This window comes from Montipora capricornis, chromosome 12, assembly GCF_036669925.1.
Source record: "Montipora capricornis isolate CH-2021 chromosome 12, ASM3666992v2, whole genome shotgun sequence".
NCBI classification, from domain to species: domain Eukaryota; kingdom Metazoa; phylum Cnidaria; class Anthozoa; order Scleractinia; family Acroporidae; genus Montipora; species Montipora capricornis.
The window spans coordinates 8,914,477-8,921,976 of NC_090894.1; the positions used below are offsets into that span (position 1 = coordinate 8,914,477).

Here is a 7,500-nt window from a genome sequence, read left to right on the forward strand (position 1 = left end):
AGGAAAAGAAAAAGTGACTGCTGACAGCAAAACTCTCCCTCAAACTCTAGTACGCGGCCAAACGAGACAAATCTCTCGCCAACTCTCATGAAAAATTTGAGCAGTTCCAAATTCGATGAGAGCTGTAAAGAGTCAATGAGAGTAGCCGTGGGTGGATGAGAGTTCCTGGCCAAACGAGAGCGACAGTTTCAACTAACATCAACTCTCACTCTTGTTTGGCTAGGGCGTAAGAGAAGTAACAAATGGAGCAGGAAAAACAAGATGTCATTTCATACTCAAGCAAACTATTAGTTTTCACTGTGCATGCGGCAAGAGCTACTGAAATTTAAAATGACTAATCAGAATTCAGCGAGCAGGAAAAACTGTGCTATCCAACATCACACAATTGTTTACATTCTGATTGGTTAGATCGATGGACATTTGCTCAGCCTTCTCTTGTGACTCTCTTGACGGTCGCTTCTTTGAACTCAGCGAGACAGAAATCATGCATTGTTCTGACAGTCAATTTGCCAATCCACTTTTGTCTAGTTTATGGATTCGGTTAGCACGTGATTAACAACCAGAATCGATTTTGAACTTTGTACTGTAGAAGAAGAAGGCGTTACTGAGTGTTATGACAATAACCCTTGCTTTGTTCAGCACTTCAATGTCTGATAGCTGAGCTGCTCTAACGAGTGTTGGGTGAATCACGTTTGGTTGTCTGACCTTATAAAGTTCTTTCAGTGTTGTTTGTGCCTATCATGATCGAACTTCAGGTGAAGCACTATGCTGCTTTCTGTCAACTTTGATGGCTTGTGATGAGCTTGCCTGCTTCCGAAATTGTTGTTGTATTTGGGCAAGATTGATCTTATAGGGTTGGAACTCAATAATTGAAGAGAACAATTTTTGTTCATCTGCTGTGCCAAACAACAAACAATCCGGTTGGGTGTTCCACATGCTTTGTGAGTCTTGCACGACCATCGTTTGTGGTTGAACCTCAGGAATGTGTTCCACATGTACGATTTAACACCGCTACTGAGACCTTGATGTTGCTCCAAGGAATGCTCCAAATGGAATCATCAGTCTGTATCTATCAGATCTGGAGTGGTGTATTTTTTTCAATGACTACAACTTGTGAGCGTTCTGCAAACATCCATGTAGCATGCAGCACTTTTTTAGTGACTTGAGGATCCTGTTTTGCCGTTTCAAAGGGAGTCATGCATTCTTGAGTAGTTTGTTCTTCAGTGCCTGTATTTTTTCGTTGTTCCCGGTGGCACAATAATAACTGGTTGGGGATGGGATGAACTATTTCTTTTAACCCTGTCAGCTGCTTGTTGACCTTTCCCCCACAAATCTTGGCTGTTGGAAAGTCATCCCTACCCATCCACAGTGCTGTAAAATTATTATCAAAAGCATCTGGTATATATAACTTGGCCCTTATTTGAGTGCAAATGTGCCTTTACTGAGTGCAGGGATGAGGTCTTATCAGCACCTATTTTACTTCCTCTGTGAAATGAAAACTTGATAATTATAACTTGACACAATTAACTGAGGGCTTTGTTTGATAGTTCAGTGAAAAAAGGTTGTTTTTGTGTACTTACTGACAGAGAAACTTGATGTGTTTCTTCTCTGCATTGGTGAATGCAGTCACCAACTGTTCATTGTGGATAAGCTCCAGACCAACTCTTTTTTCAATTTATTCTTTGTTCTACGAAGGGCATCTACAATGGTGTCCCTTGTAAAATGTTAGTTTAAAGGGTTTATTTTAGTAATATATCAAACACGAGAAGGAGTCAAGTGAAGCTATGATCCTCACAGTTATGAACGCAATTTTTGCAATTGCGTAAAGAAGCCTGAAAAATTCAGGACTTCAACAGGGTTTGAACCTGTGAGCTCGCGATTCCGGTGCGACGCTCTAACCAACTGAGCTATGAGGCCACTGACGTTGGGAGCTGGTGATTTGTGGGTTCCAATGTTCCCGTGAGGAATGAATCAACAATGAAATGATACATGAAATGGATCATACTGTATATGAACTTTGGATATGAAATCAAGTGAAGCTAGCATCGCACCGGAATGGCGAAGTCACGGGTTCAAACCCCGTTGAAGTCCTGAAATTTTCAGGCTTCTTTACACAATTGCAAAAATTGCGTTCATAACTGTGAGGATCATAGCTTCACTTGATTTCATATTCGCAGTTCATATATGATCCATTTCAGATATTATTTCATCGTTGATTCATTCCTCACGGGAACATTGGAACCCACAAATGAACAGCTCCCAACGTCAGTGGCTTCATAGCTCAGTTGGTTAGAGCGTTGCACCGGAATCGCAAGCTCACAGGTTCAAACCCTGTTGAAGTCCTGAATTTTTCCGGCTTCTTTACACAATTGCAAAAATTGCGTTCATAACTGCGAGGATCATAGCTTCACTTGATTTCATATCCGCAGTTCATATATGATCCATTTCAACCAGAAGGAGTGTTTCATTGGATATCCAAACACCGAGAAGCGAGTTTTTTAACCGATTTCGAGGTGTTTGGATATCTCATGAAACACTCTTTTGAGTGTTTGATATTGCTTCTCGAAGGAATCAGTATTTTAAGAGATATTTGGGATCAAATTTGGCAAAATTTTATGACAATTAAGAAAGACCACATATCCAAACTTCCTTCACGGTAGTGATTTCTTTTGTTTTTGGCTTATGGATTATCAATGGCTTTGAGAAAGTTATTTCCCATTTTATAGGGCACTGCCGTTGCCAGATTAACTTTCAAACTTATCATGGAAACGTAAATCAATACCGGTGAACAGACACTGAAAAGTCAGCCCCTTGAATTGTTGATAGAAAATTAAATTTAAATGCATATTGAAACATCAGTTGAGGAATAATTTTTTTCATTCCCACTTTGTGAACCTAACATACATTGCTGCAGTTTGTTTATTGCTTGGTCGGTCAATGTCTTCATCACATCAAACTATTAAATTTTTAGGTATTGTGTGAGACCTCCATAGATACACTATCTAAATCTAAAAACTTAACTGGTTGAATTTTGGAGCCCTTTTGTGGCAAATTTAAGGAATATTTTAAGAAATATTGCTGCCAAAGCTAACTTAATATGAGACTAAATATGCTGTTTGACATAATTTTTTTGTGAATTTAAAGACTATTAATATTGTTTTTTTTGTTTTAAAAGGCTCAAGGTTGGCACTCAAAAGTGTTCCATCAATAATCTTATTCTGTAAGGATTACCTTGGGGGTATTGGATTAAGGCCAGTTTTTTCTTCTAGCTTCTTTCCCCAGTGCCTTCTGAGAATGGAGTTAATTTGGTTTTGCCCAATGTTGAAAGATGAAACAATTAATGCCTAAACCAGGCACAAGGAATGCTTCATGGTTCTTTTTTACAAACATGGGCATGAGGGTGCTCGTAAGCTTCTGAGCATTGTTTCGCATGCTTAAGTGTTATTATAAATAATATATTTCTCTAAGAGAGTCTTCTTTTGTGTTGGTCATTCAAAACTTGTTGGAATCGCTTGTTTGAGCTGTTGGATGAAAGAGGCAGAACATTTGATGAGGCCCTCCCAGGGAAGGGTCCTTGTTCCCTTTAAATATTTGCTTGCGTTTCCTTGTTCCCCAAGTTATTTTCAAACTTGTTCCCAGCTTTTTGATCCCTAAAATTTAAATTGGTGATCTTTCCTTGTTCCCTAAAATATTTTGACATTGTTCCTATGCTCCCCAGTTCAAATTAGCAACGTTGTCTTCTTCCTCAAACCACTGGAAGTGCCTCTTTGATGTGGATTCTCCTATTGACATAACAGTAATTCACTGTAGAACTGCAAGACACAGCAATTTCTTATTTTGGGAGTGAGGGTTTTGAATAAATTCTCGCACAGTACAAGAAACACAATTTTCACTGCCCCTTCTTGCTCTTTTCGGACACGAATCAGCTTGTTTGCACCTTTCTGGCAAACTGCTGGAGGGCAAGCTCTAGTCTAAGAAGATTTTCCTTAATAAGCCTTCCGCCAAAAAACTCTGTCTAAGTCTGGCTTTCTGGTGTTAGGGGCTGACGTTCTTGTGCAAAATGGTCAGTTTGTTTGTTATTTATTTGTTTGAGCAGGTTGACGTTTTGGCAGCTATTCAGCTGATGTGGACCTGTAAAAGTTTTGTAGTGCTTATACAAATTTCTGCTACTTGAAAATGTATGTTTACACGAAAGACATGTCAGCTTGACAATTCTTTTCCGATCACCATTTAAAATTCACGTGAGCCCAATTAATAAAGGGCCAGAAAACCATTTAAAACATTTTTTTGGCATTTTTTTGTCAACAAACTTGGGTTCTTGGCGAGCAGAATTCGAATGTAAGCTGTTGTGCTTTGGCTGTTACTTGTGCTTTTTCTAACTATTTTAAGACAAATTCAGGCCGGTATTTTCGAATCAAGTGTAAGAAGACGGCAAAACCTTATTGATAATGTATTTATTTGTGTTAACTTCGCGAATAAAGACTTTGGTCACGTCCTCTTGACAGGATAGATCGCCAACAATGTCATTTACGCACAACTGAAATGCACTGTTTCCCATGAAAGGGCAAATGATTGACAGGATAGCACAGTTTTGACTGCCGAGCGCACTGCGGGTGCAGGTTCCGTATGCAAGGCACGCCCAATAATTTGTAGCTTTTGTGACATATTTCTAATTGTGTAGTTTCCTACTGTACATCTCACGTTTCTTGTATCGTGTTATACTCAAATAGTTCATTGGTATAAGATTAACTTAATTATACTTAGCTACGACTCATTCTTTTTTGTCATCTGGAAGGCTAGAGATCATCTTTTATGAATAAAAATCTAGGAATCATTCACATCTCTGAGACTAAAGTAAGTTCAAATTTTCCAGTTTTGTTTAGAATAAGATTTTTCATTTCATCGTTTTGTTTAAGTGTCTTTTATTTGTTCATTTCTGCATCGCGTGATTAGCCTTAGATCTTACAGTTTAGAATGTTAGTTAACTGAGGTAGTTTAATTTCTGTTTATCTAGTTCCAACCACATAAGAACACATAAGAACCCTTAACACGAAAGAACTCTTAGCCACATGGCCTAAGGAATTTAATTTATCTCAATTTGCTGTTTCTAATTATTGAGGATTGCTACAGCGAGTTCCAAAATAAACTGTGCGTATCGAATCAGTTTCTGTTCTACGAAACTGTAGGTTTATTTGGGCCTATGAAATCAATAAAACTCTGCCTCGTCGCCTACACAAACTGTGACTCTGATCAGTGAGGCAGTTCAAATTGAACATGGATCGAGATGAAATTACCGTTCCATTGCTCCAAACAACTGATAGTCTCGTTCCGTGAGGTTCAAAATTGTGATGGGAACACACCCATACAAGGTTCTGATCTTGCTTAGCTTAAAGTAAAACTTTAAAGTGAGTAGACATTACGGATTTGTTATAGAGGAAATATGGCATGCATTCTTATTTGTAATTTTCTTTGTGACAACCTTCATTTTGAATCTAAGCGAACTAAAAGCTAAAACCTTCTCTCTTCAGGAACAATTCAAGATACATCAATTACTAAACTCTCTCAATGTGTAAGGAAAGAATGCAGCGCAGTACACGTATATAGTTCGATCACACAAGAAACAAATTCTTTATTAAACCTCTCAAGCTAATATTACTAATTACCTTGCAACGTTCCTCGAGTCGTTACAAGCTCTTGAGCAGGAATAATGATTCCCCCTGCAAATGAACTAATGCACAAGCAATATTGGTAAGTTGTTTGCGTGTATACGTCAGTCACAACCAGAAGCTTTTGAATGATCGTGAGCACTCCAGAAAATAAACAAATACACATAATAGGAATGTGTGCTGACATGGTTACTAACTTTAATCCAAAATACAGAGAAAACAACAGAAGCTGAGTAGGAAATTTTCAGATTTGACTTTCATACATTACTTGTTCTTGTTAAAAAACAATTGCAATGAGTAACTGTGAAAACTGAAAAGCTGATGAGACATTATGTGATTCTCGTGTATGACTAATTCAAGAAAAGAAAGCAGTATAGTTCGCTCAAACAACAAACAAATAATTAATTAGGAGTGTCTCATTACCTTGCAATGTCCTCGTTGGAACGGATTGAGCAGAAACCCAAGGAATCCAGCTACAAATGAATTAATGGATAAGTAATATCAGTGGATTGTTTGCATGACTGCATCAGTTACAATTGAATAACTATGAATGTTTTACAAACTTCATGTGAAAACAACACCAATATACTTTCAAGCAATAATTGAAAGTTTAGAGAGCACAACAGGAAGCAAGTAAAACATAGTCAGAACTGGTTGATTGCGTATCAATTACATGTTCATTTACTAAGTTTTTCAAATACAGGCGAAAATTACTGAATGCTGATTGGCTAAGAAAGAAGGCATCATTTTGTTAATCACAAGGGCACTTTTTTGTTAACAAGAATTAAGGCATGATCACTTGATCCTGATTGGCTAACAGTTGTTCAGTAAGAGCAAGGGAGGTTATAAGACAATCTTTCTTCCAGATTCTGACTCTGATATAAACATATCTACGATGGCCCAGGAGGGTCACAGACCAGTTTTAATTTTGTGAGCCGTCACCAGTTCTCTCACAGGTCAAAGATCAGTGGTCATTGTTTTACCAGTACAGAAAGTATCCTAAACATTCGCAAAAGCTAACCTTTGGCCTAGAAGCTTTTGTTTAGGTCTAATTAGGGCTAAGGACAGCTTTTGTGAATGTTTAGGATACTTTCTGTATTGGTAAAACAATGACCTGTGACCTGTGAGAGAACTGGAGACGACTCACAAAATAAAAACTGGACTGTGCATAAAATTAAAACTGGACTGTGCAAAATTAAAACTGGACTGTGAAAAATTAAAACTGGACTGCGAAAATTAAAACTGGATTGTGGCCCTCCTGGGCCCTCGTACTATGTACATATCATATGCAATGAAGTAAGGCAAAAATTCTGATTTAGAAATGATACCAAGAGACCTCAAATACTAATCCAAGATAACACACAAAAAAATTAATAATAATTCCGTCATAAAAGAATTTGATGTTAAGCTCATCAGTCACTCACTTCTATTTTAAATTAAAACTGGACTGTAAAAAATTAAAACTGGACTGCGAAAATTAAAACTGGATTGTAACCCTCTTGGGCCATCGTACTACATACATGTACATATCATATGCAAAGAAGTAAGATAAAAATTTTGATTTAGAAATGATACCAAGAGACCTCGAATACTAATCCAGGATAACACACAAAAATAATTAATAACCATTTCGTCATATTAAAGCATTTGATGTTAAGGCCATCACTCACTTACTTTTATTTTAGGATTCTTCTCTTTTTTGCTGGGCTTAGCTTTAAAAATCAAATAATTTGACCTTCTAATTATGAGAACTTATTGCACAAAGTCTTAGCTTCGACGCCTGCAAAGGGGAATTTGGATTTATTCTGAGTAACCCCGAGTCAGCACCGATCGA

General features: G+C 37.6%; 1 protein-coding gene across 4 annotated transcripts in view; it reads right to left on the reverse strand.

Moving 5' to 3' along the window:
- The window catches only part of LOC138026071 (tetratricopeptide repeat protein 28-like), a 26,438-nt gene that overhangs the window by 16,902 nt on the left and 2,036 nt on the right, over window positions 1–7,500 (reverse strand). For 3 of the 4 annotated variants that reach the window (XM_068873260.1, XM_068873257.1, XM_068873258.1), the window contains 2 exons: window positions 6,090–6,139; window positions 5,664–5,728 (listed from right to left, as the gene is read on the reverse strand). The gene's annotated coding sequence lies outside the window, so the exon portion shown is untranslated. The remainder of the gene's footprint in view (window positions 1–5,663; window positions 5,729–6,089; window positions 6,140–7,500) is intronic. The other variant, XM_068873259.1, reaches the window with a different exon arrangement.